The sequence below is a fragment of the Prionailurus bengalensis genome, chromosome E4 (assembly GCF_016509475.1).
Source record: "Prionailurus bengalensis isolate Pbe53 chromosome E4, Fcat_Pben_1.1_paternal_pri, whole genome shotgun sequence".
Taxonomy (NCBI): Eukaryota; Metazoa; Chordata; class Mammalia; order Carnivora; family Felidae; genus Prionailurus; species Prionailurus bengalensis.
In genome coordinates this window covers 14,362,083-14,383,627 of record NC_057360.1, presented here as the reverse complement: position 1 = coordinate 14,383,627, position 21,545 = coordinate 14,362,083, and the positions used below count along the sequence as shown (strand labels likewise).

At 38.7% G+C, this 21,545-nt stretch overlaps 1 protein-coding gene and 1 long non-coding RNA gene across 8 annotated transcripts in view; one reads left to right on the top strand and one right to left on the bottom strand.

Annotated features, from left to right (window-relative positions):
• Positions 1–21,545, bottom strand: part of DNM3 (dynamin 3) — a 557,387-nt gene that overhangs the window by 47,044 nt on the left and 488,798 nt on the right. The window lies entirely within an intron of this gene.
• LOC122476385 lies at positions 6,774–13,438 on the top strand. Its single transcript, XR_006295477.1, has 2 exons — positions 6,774–6,878; positions 11,424–13,438. It is a non-coding gene; the product is annotated as an uncharacterized LOC122476385 (long non-coding RNA).

Here is a 21,545-nt window from a genome sequence, read left to right as displayed (position 1 = left end):
TCTCTCTCTCTCTCTCTTAAAAATAAATAAACATAGGGGCGCCTGGGTGGCTCAGTCGGTTAAGCGGCCGACTTCGGCTCAGGTCATGATCTCGCGGTCCGTGAGTTCAAGCCCCGCATCGGGCTCTGTGCTGACAGCGCGGAGCCTGGAGCCTGTTTCACATTCTGTGTCTCCCTCTCTCTGACCCTCCCCCGTTCATGCTCTGTCTCTCTCTGTCTCAAAAATAAATAAACGTTAAAAAAAATTAAAAAAAAGAAAAATTTTCATCTTTGTATACTGAGTTTTGCATAACAACCTTTTGTCTAAACAATAGATGGGCTAAGCAGAACAATTAAATGGGTTTCTTTAAAAATAACCACTTGCCTCACCACAGTTTTTGGTTTCAGATAATATTAGTAATTTTGAAAGGGCCAAAATTATTTTGCAAGTATTGACTACTGGCAAAAATATTTGTTTAAAATTTAACTTTGTTAATTAAAATAAAAAGATAACCCCTTTTCTAAAAAGAACTATAATTAGAATCAACTGATACAAATGTCCTTTTTAGTGGGAAAAAATCACAACATTTCTTTTCAGTAGCAAAACAAGCAATAGAATATTTCCAGAGAAAAAATTTCCAGAAAATAGGATCAAATAAAATAAGGATAAATATAAAAACAACTTGTGATGGTTAATTTTATGTGTCAACTTGACTGGGCCATAGAGTACCGAGATATTTGGTACAAACATTGTTCTAGGTATTTCTGTGAGAGTATATTTGGATGAGATTAATACTTAAATTGGTGGGCTTTGAGTAAAGCAGATTGCTGTCCATAGTGTGGGTGGGCCTTATCCAATCAGGTGAAGGCTTGAAGAACAAGAAGACTGGCTCTCCCCAGCAAGAGAGAATTCTCTTTCAGACTGACTGCTTTTGGACTTCATCTGCAATGTGGCTCTTTCCTATTCTATAGAAGACTGCCTTTGGACTTAAACTGGAATGTTCAGCTCTCCTGAGTCTGCAGCCTGTCAGCCCACCTGCAGATTTTGGACTTGCCAACCTCCATTATTATGTGAGGCAATTACATATAAAAAATCATTATCTATGTTATGTATGTATCTGTCTATACACACAGACACACACACACACAGACACACACACACACACACACACACACAGACACACACACACACACACGCGCACACACACCCTATTGATTGTGCTTTTCTGGAGAAGCCTGACTAATAAATACACAGCCCCTCTATAGATCATAAAGCAGTATGTGATTCAATGTTACATTGCTTAGTGGAGTTCACAGGTGCTGTAAGAGTTCAGAGAAGCAGAGGATCAGGAAGGGCTGTGATGGAGAGTAACACTGGTCCTACTCTAATTATTTACCTTTACTTCACAGCATTCGCTAAAGGAGAGAGAGGTGAGTCAAAAAAGAATCCATCTTTACTCTTCTTATTCTATCACAAGGTCTTGCTATGCTTCCCCTGTGGGTAGGGGGAAGATACGTTTAGACAGCCTCCTCTCCCCCACTCTCAGTCCTGTTGGTTAGATGGAGCTTCAGAGATCAGGCTGATCTATCCACCCACCCAGGCTAATCTCTGTGATGACACAGATGGCACGTGACCAAGCAAAGCCAATCACAGCACATTTGTCAGAACTCTTAGGAAGGAGAAGTTTCCTTTCATTTAGGAATGAAAACTTTTTAAGTAGGCTTGAGTGCAGGCTTGCCTCAAAATGAAGAGGAGTCAAACCTGTGCGCAAATGATGTCACCAAAGAGAACAGCACAGTTGAGAGATGGAGAGAGGCAGATATCTGAAGACGTCATTCGAGCGCGTGCATCTGGCTGTGCAGACGTCTCTGCCTCTGGCTTGTGCAGTTACACCAGCCAGTAAACTGTTTTCCGTTATTTCTAAAAGTTGGGTTGGCTTGAATTTAATTTCTGTTGCCGCTATCCTAAAGAGCTCAAATGAATAAATCATTTATTCAGGACGTTCTTGCAACCGAAAACTGTTTTTTCCAACTCCATCTGTTCGTCCTTCCTGGTTTAGTGCATGGAGCACAACTTTGGATGCCGCAGCTAAAATACAGCCTCTGTTCTTCCTGCATCTGAACGTTTCCTTTGTCTTGCATCGTAATTAGGTGTACACATGTCCATTTCCCTAACAAAAATGAAAGGCTCTTGAGGTAGATAATCCTTCAAAGTTCAGTGCAAATACAGTATCACTTGCTTTGCATGCCAAAACTTCTTAGTAAAAAATAAAAGAATGCAATGGGTTAAAAACACACAAGGGTAAAACTCTGTGGGTAGAATCATTACTTGTTTCATGAGTAGAGAAACAAAATGAAGCTTTTAAATAAGCAGCTATATTCAAGGGTTTTAATTTTTCCAAGGTCCTCTGGGCACTGTAGTTGACAAAGCTGTCATCTGGATTCAACTGCAGAATTCCCCAAGTAATTCTCAAAATAACTTTTTCAGCCATCCCTATACATGAATTAGTGAGTACACCTTTGTCAGGCTTTCCAGGGCCCAATGGCCTTACCAGATGATCCAGATAAAAAATATAAAAACTGTTTTAGAAAATTTAGGTTCATTTCTGTTAATAAGAAAGATTAATGTAAAATCAGAACAAATTTGCCAGGTTGAGCTGTTGTTTCTAAACCTCTTGTTTAGAATATTCAACCTCTTATTTCTAATATTCAAAGAGAGAATATTTCTGGTGATAGCACTGGACCACATCTGTTCTGGGTCACCAAACAGCCAGCATGGATGTGCCCCAGAACTGGAAATGTACTTCCAAAGCTGCCAGAAATAGAATTTCTGTCTTCATAATACTCATTCCCAATTAAGAGAGAAACTAAAATGTAAAGGAATTTGTTTCACTATAGGCAAACTTTTAGTTTGCATAAAATAGAAATTCACGAAGATGGTAAGATCAAAATATACTGAAGATGAGTTTTGAAAATAAGATTGATAGGACAGAGATCTACATGCTGGAAGTAATAACCATTGGGTCTGGAGTTTATTTTTTTACTTCTTTCTATCCTTTTCTTGAAATTGTGTGTGTATGTATGTGGGGTGTGTATGTGTGTGTGTGTGTATTGCCTGTTTAAAAATATGGAGGATGTAATATATAGAAAACAAATATATATTGCTTCAAATTATGCCCACTTCTCACAACGTGGTAAAAATTAACAAAGGCAAGATTGATTAAAGACCAGCAACTTATGGCAGCATTTATAATAAAAATCAAAAGTACTCTAAGGTAACCTTGGTAGGTGCAATTATTATTAGAAGAAAATCTGTAGTATTTTAAAATTTATATACATAAGACTGTACTGAGGGCTGTGTTAATAAAATTTGTAAATATGACTCGAGGTATAAGAGAAAAAGTTGATGTGGTTTCTTAAAAACTTTCTTCCTCTAGACTGTTTTTAAAGTAGTTTAGATGCAGAAATCAGACTATAACCACTACTAAACACTGATGAGATTATAATTTCAAATAATGCTTTTTATGACGAGATCAAGATGTTCCTGTATAGAATAACAAGGTAACTTTAGATTGAATATGTAAATATTGTTAAGAAAACATATTACTGCATGTATTCACAATTTCCCCCAAATTTCTTTTTTCCTAACCATGGCTTCAAAATTCCTAGAAATGTTATTATTAGTGAGGACTATAATATTGCCCCTGGCAATTGTTTATGTCTACTCAATCCACAGAAATTCTTTCAAATTAAAATAGGTATAATGATTTCTGAATTAAAGAGTAAAACCTCTTTGAAATTATCATCATGAAATTTCATACTACACTGGTGGCCAAAGGCATCAAAAAGAGATGTGGCAACATTATCCATCTGATTCAATACAGTTTCTAGCAATATTCCACAACTGCTTATAAAATATCTGGGAATATGTATAAAATGGAAAAGGCATGATACCAATTTTTGGAGAGCTAAAAACTGAATGCACATGGCTTAAGGTAGAATCTAAAGATAGCTTTACACAACATCAAGATGATATGTGTGATTAAGATTTAAAGGGCATTAAAATAAATGAAATAATTCTGAATAATAATTCCTGCCATTTCAACAAAACTTTTTTCTGATTTAACCATAGTTTCCATATGACTGTAAGTAACACATTCTACCAAGTCTATAGAACTCCCAAATCAAAGGAACCACAAGAAAAATATCTGGATCAAACACACGTTTGTAGCATTCCTCAAATACAAGTTTAAAAAAATCTACCTGACTCTAGTAGATTACCCCAAGTTTCCAAACCACTTCTGTTTGAGCAATGATTTAGAATCGCAATTAAGACTATGAACTATAGAATCAGATGCCCTATATTCATATCTTGATTTTGTCACTAATTAGCTTTGTGACTTCGGTAAAATTAAAGTTAAGAAGTTAGTCATCTTCTCTAGGCCTTAATTTCTGTTCCATGGGAGGGGGTAATATTAGCATCAAACACATTTTATAGGGCAGAGCAGGTGTAGAGACCAAATAAGGTAACGTAGAAAAGGTACTTAAGCATGGTGCCTGACATACAGTTAAGTGCTCAACAGAAATTAAATGTGTAACTTGAGATAATTGATGTAAATGACATAAATGACTTACATGAGGTTACAAAATTCATAAATACGAGCTTGGTTAAAAAAAATGCAGGGGTGCGTGGGTGGCTCAGTTGGTTGAATGTCTGACTCTTGATTTTGGCTCAGGTCATGATCTCACAGTTCATGAGATCGAGCCCCACATTGGATTCTGTGCTGGCAGTGTGAGGCCTGCTTGGGATTCTTTCTCTCTCTCCCTTTCTCTCTGCCCCACCCCTGCTTGTGCTCGCTCTCTCTCTCTCTCTATCTCACACAATCAATAAACATAAAAATTTTTTTAAAAATTCAAAAATTGCCCTGCAAACTCTTTCTTTGAGAGTGTTTTCTAAAACAGAGAGAGAAACTGGGCTACAATCTTACCAATAAATATTTGTCGGCTTATTAGACTAAATGCGCCAGGTCCTTCACTGCCTACCTGAGTATGAGAATCACTGACTTCCTCTCTGGAAGCCCTTTCAGCTCTAACATTCTGTGACCATAAGGAAAGAAAGGTGCACGTAAGCTTAATATAAGCAGTCAGAGCCATTCAGAAATGTCATGTGACTGGGGAGCACCTATTAACTACAAGAATTCAAGCAAACTCTTCTGGGCATGCTAGAAAAAACCAGAGCTACAATGAGCAAGGTGAGCTAGAATGGATGAATCCTTCCAAAGATTCTGTGATTCAATAATGTGTCAAAAACACAGACACAGTCACTTCTTTTAGCTCTAAAATTATCAGGCAGTCAAAGAAGATAAGTAGATCTGCTAGTCAAAAGAGAAAAACAATAGCTTTTTCTGTAGTATTTCTATGAAAAGGCAAAACAATTAATGGCCAATAATTTTTAAATGTGCTCGCACACACCATCTCAACTGGTCCTCAAAAGAATCTTACAGAAATAGAAGCATATGAGGGAATAAAGGATGTGACAGAGACCACTCGGTTCCATCACTTGTTAACCCTGTTAACTTGGGTAGGTTGATTAATCTCTGTGTACTTCAGTTTTCTGTCAGATAGAGTAATAATTGTACCTATTATAATTATTTCCTCTCAAGGAGTATTGAGTGGATTAAATAAATTGCCAGCGTAGAAATTCAGAAGAGTGCCTGGCACATAATAAACACTCAATAAATGTCAGCCATTACTATAATTTTTCTTTAGGAAGAAGGAATGAAAATACAGAGAGGGGAAAGGATGTGCCTAAAGATAATAAAGATAGTAAGACTGAAACAGATGGTAAGACTGAAATGTCCCCTGTGTACATTTCCTGCTCTTTATACACCACCTCACTGCTTTTGCTCATTAACAATTTCTCAGTGAAACTGAGTACTAAAAGTGAAATTAAAGAGAAAGTGAGAAATTTTTAAAAATTAGAACTTTTTCTTACTCCTCCAACAGGTAATGATAGTGTTTTAACATCCCAAAGAGATAAAATACAGCACTGTCCAGTAGAAATAAAGCGCAAGTCACATTTCAGTAGCCGTGTTAAAAAAAGTAAAACAAGCAAGTGAAATGCATTTTTATAATGTTTATTTTTTTAAATATTCATTTACTTTTGAGAGAGAGAAACACATAGACAAAGCACGAGCAGGGGAAGGGGCAGAGAGAGAGGGAGACACAGAATCTGAAGCAGGTTCCAGGTTCCAAGCTGTCAGCACAGAGCTTGACGTGGGGCTCGAACTCACAAACCACGAGATCATGATCTGAGCTGACGGACACTTAACCAACGGAGACACCCAGGTGCCCCTTTTTGACATATTTAAGGGCTGAGTTCTATCCACCCCAAATTTGTTGGAATCCTAACTCCGAGTCCCTCAGAATGGGACTATATTATGAAATATGATCTTTTAAGAGGTAATTAAATTAAAATGAGACCAGTAGGGTAGGCCATAATCCACTATGACTGGTGTCCTTATTTGGACACAGGCGTACACAGAGGGAAGGCCACGTGATGACACAGAAAGAAGTTAGCCATCTACAAACCAAGGATGGAGGCCTCAGATGAAACCATCCCTGCTGATATTTGCTTTGATCTCAGGTTTCTAGCTTCCAGAATTGTGAGAAAATAAATTTCTGTTGTTGAAGCCACTTTGTGGTATTTTGTTACAGCAGCTCTAGCACACAAATGCAATATATAATTAATATAAAAGTCACTGATGTGATACATCCTTTTTTTTTTTTGGTACAGAGTATTGAAATCAAATAGGTACTTAAAGCATATCTCAACATGGACCATCCATGCTTCAAGGGTTTAGTAACCATCTGCAGCTAGTGGCTATTGCCCTGGACAGTGTAAGTACGGAGTAGCAACATGATATTATATCTTTTATATAAAATGGTTTTTTAAGTTCTAAAAAAAACATGTTTATTTTTAAAAACTTTATGAATGATTACTTAAAAATCTTATTCTTAAGTTCCAATTCCACTGCTAAAACAATATTGCTGATTCATTCTGATAAAAAATGTTTACATTAGATTCATATTCTCAGAATGGCTACCTGATAAATCCTATGTTTCCTAGGTAAGTGTTCAGATTTGTATTTTCCTTTGGTCTTGGCATCAAATGAGATATTGAGAGACCATAAAATGATCTCATTAATAGGTTGTACAGAGAATTTTAATTTTGACTGAGATATTTGTCAGTATAAGGACAAACTTCAGTGAACATTTATGACTTTAGGATGACAAGAAGATAGAGTTATATGCTCTACAGGAATCCACCTGAAATGATGATGGTGTTGGTAGCACACGTCATTCTTCTCCCTGCACAAACGATTCTTCTAACTTACAGATTTTCCAGACCTTCAGCTGGGATCTGATATTAGCTTAATGATCATTTTGTTGCTCATGAGTATCTTAATCACAGAGACAAGATCTCCTTCTTCCCCAAATCAGATAAGTTTGCTAATAATGCATGGTTCATTGAAAAGTTTGTCAGAGGGCTAAGGATGAACTGGTATTGGGGAAAGCTTGAAGGTTTTAAAAACCGTAGGACTGTTTACGCATGTCTCAATGCACAGCCACTGAGGGCTGCTGTTAACTGGAAAAAAAACAAATGGTTTTGAAAGCCACTACTCTTGTGACAAATCCTGTACCTTTAAGGACTATGAGTACTCACAGCCCAGTGTTTGGTTGTTTTTACTCTTCTGTATGTACTCATCTACAGGATGCATAACTCATAGTTTTATTTGGAAATGGGTAATCTTTAGGTAAAAACAGGACAGGCCTTATATAACCTAAAGGATTATTGTTTCTTGACTTTTGGGGTTTAGGGATGTGTTCCTGGGGATAAGACATCTTTTCAAGGGGCGCCTGGGTGGCTCAATCGGTTAAGCATCTGACTTTGACTCAGGTCATGATCTCACAGTTCATGGGTTCAAGCCCCTCGTCAGGCTCTGTACTGACAGTTCAGAGCCTGGAGCCTGCTTCGGATTCTGTGTCTCCCTCTCTCTCTGCTCCTCCTCCACTCATGCTCTGTCTCTCTCTCTCAAAAATAAATAAACATTAAAAAATTAAAATAAATAAAAAAGAAATTTTTTCAATGACAATGTAAACATTTTGTGTTTTTGTTTACTATATTTTTTAAAAACCATAGTAACTTATAAATATATTTCTATCATTTCACACATTGATATTTGTTAGTATTTTTAAATTCATTTTTATTAAAACAATTAAAAATTTTTAAAAATGTTTATTTATTATTGAGAGGCAGAGAGAGAGACAGAGCATGAGTGGGGGAGGAGCAGAGAGAGGAGGAGACACAGAATCCGAAGCAGGCTCTAGGTTCTGAGCTGTCAGCATAGAGCCCGACACGGGCTTGAACTCATGAACCATGAGATCATGACCTGGGCCAAAGTTGGACGCTTAACTGACTGAACCACCCGGGCAGGCCTTCTGTTGGTATTTCTAAAAGATAAGGACTCCTTTTCAAAAAACAACCTTAATACCACTGCCACACAAAAAATATTTAATAAGAATCATTTAATATCAGTGACTACTTTTTAAGCCTTTCATTTGGGAAAATTCAAATATATGTAAAAGTAGAGAGAGTAATGAGAATAACAGAAATTAACCTCTAGGTGCTCATTACTCAGCTTCAACAATGCGCCACATGGCTGTCCTTGCTCCCTCTATTCCCCAACTACTCTGAGGTAAACTCCAACATCGTGTCATTTTACCTGTAAATATTTCAGTACGCATTCCTAAAAGAAACGGACCCTTAGAAAACATAACCACAATACTATTATCACACCGAAAAATATTAATCATTTCTTAACTTGACGAACATAGTTGACCCTTGAACAACACTGGTTTGAACCATGTGGGTCCATTTATACACATTTTTTTTATAAACACAGTATAGAATACTGTAAATGTATTTTCTCTTCCTTATAAATAATATTTTCTTGGGGGGCCTGGGTGGCTCAGTCGGTTAAGCGTCCAACTTCGGCTCAGGTCACGATCTCGTGGTCCGTGAGTTCGAGCCCCACGTTGGGCTCTGTGCTGACTGCTCAGAGCCTGGAGCCTGTTTCACATTCTGTGTCTCCCTCTCTCTCTGACCCTCCCCCGTTCATGCTCTGTCTCTCTCTGTCTCAAAAATAAATAAACTTTAAAAAAAATAAAAAAAAAATATTTTCTTTTCTCTACCTTACTTTGTTGTAAGAATAAAGTATATAATACACAGAACATACAAAATATGTGTTAATTGATGGTTTATACTAATGGTAAGGCTTCTACTCAACAGGTTATTAGTAGTTAAGTTTCTAAGGAGTTGAGAGTTATACTGCACAGGGTGCATGGTTCCCCTAAACCCCACTTTGTTCAAGGGCCAGTGTTCACAGTATACTTCCCCAACTGTCTTTGAAAACACTGATTTAAAGTTTATGTGTTGGAACTGGAATCCAAATAAGTCCATATACTATGAGGGGTAGATACATTTCTTAGGTTTATTTTAATCTATGGGCTTCTCCTCTAACTCATTCTCTTTCTTTTTGCCTTGAAATCTATTGTTTTTGTTCAAAAAGGCGGGAGGAGTGGGAGCAGGTCATTTGTCCTGTAGATTCCACCCAACTTCCCGGTTTGGATTTGACATATTTAATCCACCTGGATATCATTTCATGGGTTCTTCTACCACCTGTATTTCCTGTAATGTGGTACTTACATCTCTAGACTCAATTATTACTTTTTTAAAAAGTTTTTTTAATGTTTAGTTATTTTTGAGAGAGACAGAGTGTGAGTGGGGGGAGGGGAGAGAGAGAGAGGGAGACACAGAATCAGAAACAGGCTCCAGGCTCTGAGCTGTCAGCATAGAGCCTGATGCAGGGCTTGAACTCACGAGCCATGAGATGATGACCTGAGCTGAAGTCGGACGCTTAACTGACTGAGCCACTCAGGCACCCCTACTCAATTACTACTTTTTAAGTGACTCTTTTTGAGTTAGGGAGAGGCAACTACATCAAAATTGATATGCAGACTAGATACTAATATTGTAGAGTAGAAAATGAGCCCCTTATACACAGCATAAACACTATTTCCTGTTGTCCTCTTTGTAGAGTATTTATCTTGGTCTAAACTGGTTTATTAAATAGATAATTGTTACACTTAATCTATGCTATATATTAAGCATACAACATAGAATGAGAAATGTACTAGGTGCCCTGAGAAGTTAAAGGGAGGAACACAACACAATTTGTTCTCTTAAGAAGTTTACCATCTATTTGGGGAGGAGCAGATTAACAGGCAGGACACAAGGTGTCCTAATCACAGCGTGCAATAAATGCTAAGTGCTATGATAAAGCCTCTTAGTATAATCAGTTTTCCAAGAAAACAGTGATTATTCTAGAGTTTTCAGGAGCCAGACAGAGAGAAAGCATGTGAGACTTGGCCTGGTTGTATTGGGACATGCAGACATCCAGAAGACATGCAGGCAAGGGGAACAAAAGGAATGGAGGTAGACATTAGCTTGATATATTTGGGGAAATATTTGGGAGTGCATGGTAAAAGCATGTTGACTGGAAGGAGACATATTTGAATTGTGAAATGAGTGGCCTGTTGTGGAGAGTTCAAGTTAGGCCAAAGAGAGGGGATGCGACATGGTGGGCATGCAATGTCACCAGAAAGGGTATGATCAAATGGTGTTTTAGGAAGATTAATATGGCGGCCGTTTTCAGGCTACATTTATGTAAGGAGGGAAGGACTGGAAGCAGGGAGGCCAATTATGGTCTACGGTAGAAATGGCATGGTATATATCCAGGTACCCGGTCACAAAATGTTTCTTATAGGGGAGGAAAGACATGTGTTTAACATGAAGTTAAAAAAGGGAGCCAGTAGACAAAAGGTGAAAGACACCAGAGAAGGCAGTTGTGTACATGAGATTTTAGATGGTGTCAAAAGCAAATGAGATTTAGTGTATTGGTAAAGGAGGAATATTTAGAAAGATCTTCCTTCTATATCATATTCCAGCTATACCTAGCCATTCACTATTTCCAGATCAAACCATGCACACCACAACCTGGTACCTTTGGCCATGCTGCCCCTTGAATGTGAATGCCCTTTTGCCTAAAAATCTGACTGCTAAAATCTTTCTGTTATTCCAGGTCTGGTCTATATGTTACCGCCTATGTGATATAACCTTTCCTAGAGAAATTAATTAAAATTGATCTCTCCTTCCTACATATTCATAGCTTATTTAAATGTTTCTTCTTCTTAAAAATTTACATTTTTTCCCATGAATATTATTGATTGCTTTCTACTAGGCTTTTTCCACTGTATTTTAATGCACTGCAGTTACTATTCTACAGTGCTCGATAAATGAAAGCGGCATCTTTCTTCTTGAAGGTTTAAGGGAAGGCCAAGAAGAGAATGGGGAAGAATGAAGATAAGGGTATTGGCAGCTTCATCCGGTTCACCTCAGTGCTCTCCCAGAGAAAGAGGCAACATGCCTGCCTAGAAGGAAAGTGAGGGATGGATGTGAAGGGAAGATCAGATTTGGAGCAGGTGCCAGGTGAGTCAAAAAGAGGTAAGAGGAGGAAAAGTTCCTTTAAATGTTGGGTACCATAAATTTGCAAGGACCAGGTTTTTGCAGCAAATTTTCTTTTAGTAGGAGTTCATAGTTAGAAGGACAGAGAAAGAAGACAGCATAAAGACCAGTCCACAATGCCTGGTGCAGTGAGCGTTACCATATTCAGTAACAAACATTTAACATGGGAGGGTGGGGGTGTGGCACAATGATGCCTCAGAGGACACTGAGATGATGAGCCGGCATTCAGGTTGAGGAAAGAAACTAACACAAGCTGTCAGGCCAGGTTCTCAGTTCGGTTGCCAAGAATAGCCTGGTATGATTTTGAAGGATACTGATGCCTGGGCCCGGCCCACAGAGACTGTGATTTAATTGATCTGGGCTGAGGCCTGGAGCATCTGTGTTTTTAAAAGTGTCCCCAGGTGAGCAACCCTGCAGTAAGGAGATACAGACGGGGAAAAGCAGAAGGGGTTAGGGGACTGAAGGTTCTACTGAGGATAGAGTACAGGATGAAGTAAAAATGCTATTTATGGTCTCAGGTCTGAAAATTCCCAGGAAAAAGAAGGATCTGACTTTACATAAAAGAAAGTATCTATGTTTTAGGATCCAAATGTGATCTCAGCTAGTTTCCACTGGACAGACGTCATTATTCCCTGACAGTCATAATTGGCACTGTGGTAGGCAGATGGTTGAACGGTAAAATAAACTTTACAAAAAAAAAAGTTATTTCAAAAAGAAAGTTGCCTACCCCACAACAGACTTGCAGGGTCTTTCTGAGGCCAAGTGCGACAGAGGAGAGACAAGTGCCGAGAGGACACAGGACGCTCAGGAAATCTCATCTTGGCCAGACCCAAGGTCAGTCATTTCAGCTGATCACAAGAGACCTCCTGTGGGAGGCCTTGGAGCACCTCTCTGACTCCAACTGTAAAAATCAGGCTTAGCCCTGGTTTTCTTAGTAGCCATTTATGGCTCTCATTCATAAATTTGGCTAAGAGGTTTTTGAATTCATTTACATTTCCTGCCAGCACCACCTTTTGGGACCAAAGAGCTCCATAAGTTTATAACCTGCTGTGTGAAGTAGATTTCCTTTCATTTTCCCTAAACTTACTTCACTGTGTTTTAAAGAGTGCCCTCCTTGTCCTAAAAAGAAAAAGTAAACAGGATTATAAGATGAGGACAGATTGGCTGAAGTAAGCAGGGCAGAAAAAGAGCTAGGTGTTATAAGGAACCACAGACTACCTTAAATCCGAAGTATAGTTTTAAAAGACAAACATGGCTGGAATGCATGACCAAGAGGGGAGCTGAGTGTGCCACACAACAATGGCTCCATTGTTCTCAGAACCCCCTAGACCCTTCCAGGGGCTCTGCATCCTGTTTGGGGCACCACTGCTCAAATGAAAGGGAGAACTTGAATGTTTAGCAGATATCAATAATACTGATTAAATCACTGGAAAAGAAAGAAAAATTCAACAAATGTGGATTTTTCTGGTTAGAGAAAAGAAAACTGTTCCATACAAACGGATGTAGGATATGACGTATAAAATGGAAAATAGTTGTTCTACATTTGAGTTAAAACACAAAGAGAAGGAACCGGCATGCATCAGATGGTCGTTCAGCTTTGCCATGAGAAGGAAGCTCCCGACACTGGCAGTTATATGTAGGACTGAGAAAACTATGCATTTCTTAAAAATTCCTATTTCCAGAATGATTTGGGGCTCATCTTGTCTTTGCACTTGCCTCAACGGATTTTAAAGACAGCTAACTGAGTTATTTACCTAAGATGCTTAGGAAATAAGCACCTTAGAAAATAAAGGAATTTGTGGTTAAAATATTAGTATGTATAATTTTTGGAACTATAAGGAAACAGTAAGTATTTAAAAAACATATTAATTTTAGTGGGCCGAATAGTAAACCAAACTATCTGTTGCATTTTTTCCTCCAAGGTCTTAGTACGAAGTTGATTAAAGGAAAGTTTTGTGTTTTAATGGAAAATAGGGCAAAGGTTATGTGTAACAGGAATCCAGTCATGTAAAGCTTGCAGAACGCAGGTTAGGCTCATAAAACTGCTCATTAAAATGCTCTGTTCTGAAGCAAAAGCAAATAAATGAGCTCAAGGAAAAGAGCCACAGAAATCATCTAGAAATATTTCCATGAAAGACTGTGAAAATAGTCCTCCCTAGTCATAAGAAATGTTCAGTTATTGCTTATACAAATAGCCACACTTAAAAGACTTTTAAATACCTTCCCTGCAATGCTGGTTTTGACCTTCTGCCAAGAGCTACTTAGTGTTTTTTTTTTTTTAATTTTCTGAATAGACCATATGATGAGCAAAAAATAAAAAGGCACACACACCAGAAGTTTTAAAAACAGCATTAGCAGAATAGTTATTAACCCCACCCCCAAATTCTGGTTTAAATTTAGCAAATTTACAAGTTCTACACTGGTTTAAAACCCCAATCCCAAATTACAGAAATGAAGACCAAAAGAATCTTGAAGATTTACAGAGTTAGAATTCTCTATAGTTCATTATCTTCTAGTACAGAAAACGTAGATGGAGGAATTTAAATTAATAATGGTAATGTCTTGCCGGCAGAATAATGAGCAGCAAGAGAACTTCTAAGAAGGCAGTTAGCCCCAGAGCAATTCAGACAGACCATGCTTACACAACGGCTGGCTGGTCTGTAAGGCCTCAAGCCAAAAACAACACTGACTGCCAGCAGTGCCCATCACTTACAGAGGGAACGGCACAACTTGATGCTGATGAAGTGTGTGTCGGGTGGGGGGTGGGGTGTCCAGACACGTATCTTATTTTTAATGTAAATTCGGTGATGCCCTCTTCCCTGTCTGAGTCACAGAGGGGCGACCTGGTGCAATCCCAGCATGTCATGGGATCAACCGGAAGGAGGCCAGCTTACCGAAAACAAAACCGCTCCAGAAAGCAGCATCAGTAGTGAGGCATGTGGTCTGAATTCACACCCTACTGCTCTATCTGTGGCTTCTCCTTGCACCATTTCCATAGCCTGTTGCTCCCGGGAGGGAGTTAACAACAGCATGGATGTTCTGCCCACTCATTTTCTGTTTTTGTTTTTTGCTTTTGTTTTTTTGAAGTAGAAGGAATTACCAATGGCAATACTCTTTTTTTCACTCCAATCTATCTTAAGAAAAGCAGTCTGCAGCTTCTGGTGAGACAAGACGCATCAAACTGAGAGAGATTCCTTTTAAAAAGCAAGGCTGGATTGCAACAGGCTTCCTGCCAACATTCAATCAGGTTTTGTTGTTGTCCTCCTCGCTGCCGCTGCCGCTGCGCCTTTTCACTTTGGTGGGGAGGGAGCTGACTGAGAGCCTTGGCTAAAATAAAAATACAGAACTATTTTACACAGCTAAACCAACTCTCACATCCTGTGAGATAGCCTAGACATTTGATAAACACATCTTGGCAACAACAGCTCATCTCTTCAGAGTTAGCTATGAAAAGGGTATTTCCTAATTCACCCCACGCTAAACAAAATCATCTGCTGTCTTTTTTCCCACTGGCCTCTAACATACCTTATTCTGGAATGACGCTTTCCTTTGCTTGGGTAGATTTTGAAAATCAGCATTATCCTTTCCACAGTGGTAGTTTACATTTTACCTACCTACACACACACACACACACACACACACACACACACACGCATTCTTGCACAAGTTAGCAAGATTTAAAGCCTCTCATTTTTTATTCTTGAAACCCCGAAAGGGAAACTGTTCTTCATGTGCCAAGGAATACAGCCATTCATTATTTTTTCTTCCTTTCTCCCTGTATATCCTCCCAATAGGATTAAAAGCAGTCTGGGGAGTGGAGTATGGAGGTAGAGGGAGAGGGGGTGGGAGGGAGGCACTTTAATAGCCTCTACTACACGGATTCAACACAGTAGGGACCTTGTGCTTCAGACTCCAACTGTTTCCTTCCTTTTAAGCCTTGCACTTGGCCCTCTTCTACTGAAGCCATACACTGATATCTCTGGACAGAGGAGGTAACTAATAAATGGGCCTTTCTGAGAATGAGGGAGGATGGAGAGGCCTAGGAAAACTATCACAACCCTATCTTTGATTTTTTAAAATAAATTTCATCTTGAAAGAATTTGTTTTACAAAAAGGTTGCAAAACTAATACAAAGAATTCCTGTATACTCTTGACCCAGATTCCTTAAACGTTAACATCGTCTGAAACCACACAATCATGGTCAGTCAGGAAATTTTGAAAAGTATTGGCCAGTTATTTTATGGTGTCTCTCAGTTCGAGTTTATCTGATGTTTCCTCATAATTAAACTTAGGTTATGCATTTTTTCCCGACTAAAGCCACATAAATGATGTATCTTTCTCAATGCATTACCTCAGGAGACATGTGATATCAGTCTGTCCTGTTGCTAGTGATGGTTAAGATGGTGTATACCAGGTTTCTCCATTGTAACATTTCTATTCTTTTCCTTTCTAGAATTAAGAAGTATTATTTGCATGCTACTTCGAGAGAATGTAACTATCCTGTTTCTCATCATACTTTCACCTACTAATGTTAGCATCCATTGATGAGTCTTGAGAGAAACAATTACTACTACGGTGTTTTGCAAATGGGGATTTTCTAGCTTCTCTTCTAATAGTATCACTTGGAATTATACGTAAGGAAGAGCTTTCCCTTCTTCATTTAGTTACTCAGTGATTGATTTACAGAAGTATAGTTTCTTATTTTATTCTATGGGTTATAATCCATTACGGTCATAATTTTTGTTGCCACCATTGTCCCAGATTTAGTCACTAGAAGCCTCCCTCAAGTTGTCTCCTGTATCCTTAAATATGTTCCCATCATTTTTTGAGTACTTCTTTACCCTCTGACAACATAAGGTATTCTGCGGTCTTTTTGTACTTTCTCCAGTCCTGAATTTCTCCAAGAAGCTGTCAGTTCCTTTAATGGGAAAATAGGATAGGGGTGCCTGGGTGGCTTAGTCGGTTAAGCGTCCGATTTCAGCTCAGGTCATGATCTGGCAGTCCATGAGTTCAAACCCCACTTTGGGCTCTATTCTTACAGCTTGGAGTCTGCTTCAGATTCTGTGTCTCCCTCTCTCTCTCTGCCCCTCTCCACTCATGCTCTGTCTCCTCTCTCTCAAAAATAAACAAACATTGAAAAAAAATTTTTTTAATAGTATAAAATAATTCTACCTTTGCTTGTCAGTCAGAGTGAGTCCATAAGTCTCCTAGTGGTAAAAAGTCACCACCATGTGGGTTGGGAGAAACAAAGGCTCTGAACTTCCAGTGTTTTGGGGGATAAAATTTTCACAACTATAAACTGCAATAAAATATGTCTTTCCCACTTCACCCTAAATTGGAAATCCCTGGTAAATAATAGAACTCACATAACTGAATGCTCAGGATCAACAAGATATATATTTTTTGAAATCGGAAGTATTGTGAGATTGTGATTTATAATAAAAAATATACATTTGGTCTTGGTCTTGTTCTTGGCACAGAGCTCTCAAAACCCTTAGAATTTTCTAAGTGATAAGAGTCAGACACAAAAGTGTCCTTTGTTATTGACAACAAGCCCCTTCAACCACACCTGTGTTTATATTAATGAGGAGGCTTTTGGAAAGCACCTAAGGATGGGGGCTGGTTACCAGTGGAACCAACCGTGATTGATTACAGGGTTGGAACTTTCGGCTTCATCCCCCTCACCTCTGGGGAAGTGGGGGGTGCTGGAGATTGTGTTCATCGCCAATAGCCAACGGCCAATGATTTAATCAATTGAGCCTCTGTAATGAAACCTCCATAAAAAAAGGGGGTGGGGTTTGGAGACTTTCCAGGTTGGTGAATACGTGCAGGTACTGGGAAAGGGGTATGCCCAGAGAGGGCAAGGACACTTGGTGTCCTCCCACATACCTTGCCCTGTGCATGTCTTCCATCTGGCTACTCCTGAGTTAAGTCCTTGTATAGTAAACCACTAATCTAGTAAGTAAACTGTTTTCTGAGTTATCTGAGCTGCTCTAGCAAATTATCAAACCATAACAGGGGGTTGTAGGGACTTCTGAATTATTTGGCAGGTTGGTCAGAAGCACAGGTGACAACCTGAACTTTTGATTGGTGTCTGAAGTTGGGTGAGAGAGTGGAGCACTCTTAGGGAATCGAACCCTTAATCTGTGAGGTCTGACGTGCCATCTTCTGGTAGGTAGTGTCAGAATTGAGTTAAATTGTAGGACCAATCTGGTGTCACAGAATTGCTTAATAGGTGGAAAATGCACACATCTAGTTTCAGATGCAGTGATGTGCAGCAGAGTTGTGTGAGAGTAGAGGACGTGCACAGAGGAGTGTGTTTTCTTCTTAGAGATACTTATGGATATTTCATTGTAAACTAAAAACCCACCCCAACTTTTGTTATGCTTACCACGGTATAATTTGGAGTAAAACAAGTAAATCTTTTACTAAAGTGCTTTAACATTGTTTTTCTGATTGTTTTACGAGGCACAGGTGAACAAAAGACAATTAAAACTAAGTGGTAATATAATTAAGTACATAATAAACTGTTTAGTTTTGTGGGGAAATAAAACTCACTATTCACATGGCTTTTAATTACCAGACATTATTATTATTGTTGTTTTCATGTTGGCTTAGATTTACCTAAATGTTTATCCCTTTCTTTGTCCATATTTTTTTTTAACAGTTAGTTATTTTTGACAGAGAGCAAGTATATGTGAGCGAGTGAGTAGGGGAAGGGCAGAGACAGAGGAGAGAATCCCAAGTAGAGAAAGGGAGGAAGAGAGAATACCAAACAGGTTCCACACCATCAGTGCAGAACCCAACGCAGGGCTCGAATCCATGAATCGTGAGATCATGATCTGAGCTGAAATCAAGAGTTGGACACTTAACTGACTGAGTCACCCAGGCACCCCATTTTGTCCATATTTCTTATGGATCATTATCCTTCTTCCTAAAATACTTCTTTAAGAAGTTCTTTTTGTGTGCATCTGTTGGTGGTAAATGCTGTTTGTTGTTTAAAATGTCTTTATTATACCCTCACTTTAAAATAATGCTTTAATTAGGTTATTCAATTCTAGGTTAACAATATTCTTCTCTCTATACTTTGAAAATTATTCCATTATTTCTGGTTTCCATTGTTGCTCTTAAGAAGCCTTAATTTTTGTTCCCTGGAAGTTTATCTCTCCTTTTTCTCTGGATGCTTTTAAGATCGTCTCTTTGTCTTTGGTGTTTGGCAGTTTCATTACAACGTACAGCTGTATGTTATTTGTGGTTTTCCTAGATCTTAGAATTCATGACTTCTATCAATTTTGGAAAAATTTTAGTTACTCTCCCATTCTCTTGTAGAATGATGATTAAACATGTGTTAGACTTTCTCATGCTATCTTTCATGTCTTATATCTTTCCTATCTCTCTGTCTCTCTATGCTGCATTCTGGGTGATTTATTCAGTTATGCAGCCAGTCGTGTGTAGGAACTAGCATGTGCCAGCATATGGGAACCAATTGACAGTATCTATTCCCAATTCTGCATTCACTGTCATCACACTGGTGATTTAAATTGGCCATTGTAGGGGCGCCTGGGTGGCGCAGTCGGTTAAGCGTCCGACTTCAGCCAGGTCACGATCTCGCACTCCGTGAGTTCGAGCCCCGCGTCAGGCTCTGGGCTGATGGCTCAGAGCCTGGAGCCTGTTTCCGATTCTGTGTCTCCCTCTCTCTCTGTCCCTCCCCCATTCATGCTCTGTCTCTCTCTGTCCCAAAAATAAATAATTAAAAAAAAAAAACGTTGAAAAAAAGAAAAAAAAATTTTTTTTTTAAAAAAATTGGCCATTGTAGGAGTAGATACAGAATAGAAACTGGCAATGTTAAATTATAGGGACTTTTTTCTACTTCCCTGGAGAAATAATTATTAAACATTTATCAGAATGCTACTGTATACAATCTATTTCACTTAGTCTCTCTTGAGCTGTTTAATCTATTTGTGAAGTTTTAACTTCAATCACCATTTTTCATTTCTAAAAGTTCTATTTGGTTCTTCAAAAAATATACATTGTCTTTTTTTTTTTAAATTTTTTTAACGTTTTATTTATTTTTGAGACAGAGAGAGAGCATGAACAGGGGAGGGTCATAGAGAGAGGGAGACACAGAATCTGAAACAGGCTCCAGGCTCTGAGCTGTTAGCACAGAGCCCGATGGGGGGGCTCGAACTCCCGGACCGCGAGATCATGACCTGAGCCAAGATTGGATGCTTAACCGACTGAGCCACCCAGGCGCCCCTACATTGTCTTTTTAAAAAAGTTGTTCTTTTCTCAAGTTTGTGATTTGCTCTATTTAAACATTTAAACATAATCCAAACTCTTTTCTATTGTTTGTTATTCTCTCTTATTTTAAAAGATTTTTTAAAGTTTATCTTAATTTATTTTGAGAAAGAGCATAGGAGGGGCAGAGAGGGAGAGGGAGAGGGAGGGAGAGGGAGGGAGAGGGAGGGAGAGGGAGGGAGAGAGAGAGGTAGAGAGAGAATCTCAGGCAGGCTCTGTGCTTTAGCACAGAGCCCAATGTGGGGCTTGAACTCATGAACCGTGAGATTATTACCTGAGCTGAAGTCAAACACTTAACCGACTAGGCCACCCAGGCACTCCAGTTTGTTATTCTCTTGACTCACTCACGATGGTTTCTTTTTCTCTTTTGTCTTGTCTTGTCTTTTTTCTTTTCTTTTCTTCCCTTCTTTCTTTTTTCTTCCTTCCTTCCTTCCTTCCTTCCTTCCTTCCTTCCTTCCTTCCTTCCTTCCGAGTACTTTTAAATGCTGGATTGTGTATTTAGGTTCAACTGGGCTTTATTTGTGTGAATCCTATTAGGACTGGTGTGAGGCTGTGTACCTTCAGAGAGTATTTATGTTTCTGTGGGCTCCCAGAATGGCTTCCACCCAGGGCCACTTTACGTTAATATCTCAGTTTTCATTCTGCTTGACCACGTAAGTGGTACAAACTTGACCCCCAAATCATATGGATTCTCTAACAATGGATTCTCAAAGATGTTTGTTTACCCAGAATTTAGGGTGAGATAAATAACTTTGTTTTCTTCCATTCCTGGTAGATAGATTCTTCTAGCAGGGGTATATGTTGGAGGGTCTTGCTTACTGCAGAAGGCTTGGTTTCAATTTTCCAACTTGTTCTGGCTGACATCTTTTCCCCTATCCCCATACGACTGTGTAAACCCAAAAGCTTTTGAGTACAGTGATGGCAAACACCCCAAGGACAGCTGTGGCCTCACCATAGTCTTAACCCTCTACTTTCCTGTTCCCTCTTTATTTTGGCCACCACGGTGTTTTCTCATCTTTCTTGTGCGCTCAATTAGAAATTTAAAAGAGCACTTCTCACACTGTCCTCAAAATTTCTAGATGTTTTGAAGTCAAGACAGCTAGTCTAAAAACTGCTGAAATCAAAGTCCGCATGCCTGTAAAAAAGATCTTTTCCTAAGCTTAGAACAATTTAGAATTATAAAGATTTGAGAACTCTGATTGGTGCTAAGTCTTTTCTTTTACTTCAAAATATTCTATAGCAAAACATTTATATCCCACAGGCAGACACACACACACCCATCGACACACTATACATTAAGTACTACGATGTGCTGACACTATTATTAGCTATTCAGAATAGCTACTGAGCCTTGCAAAACACTTTGTAAACCATGAATAAGTGGAATCAGAGGTTGATACTCAGAGGAATTTACATCCTAACCACCAATTTTTTTTTTTGCCAAATTTTGGGTTCCAAGTACTTTAGACGCCTAGATTCATTCGATGCTAGTAACAATCCTGTGTACTATTCCTATTAATATGAATATATACTTTGTATAGAGTAGAGGTATACAATTTTCAAATTGTTTTACTTATATAATTGGTTTTGAGTTTTTTTTTTTTGAGAGAGAGAAGAGAGAG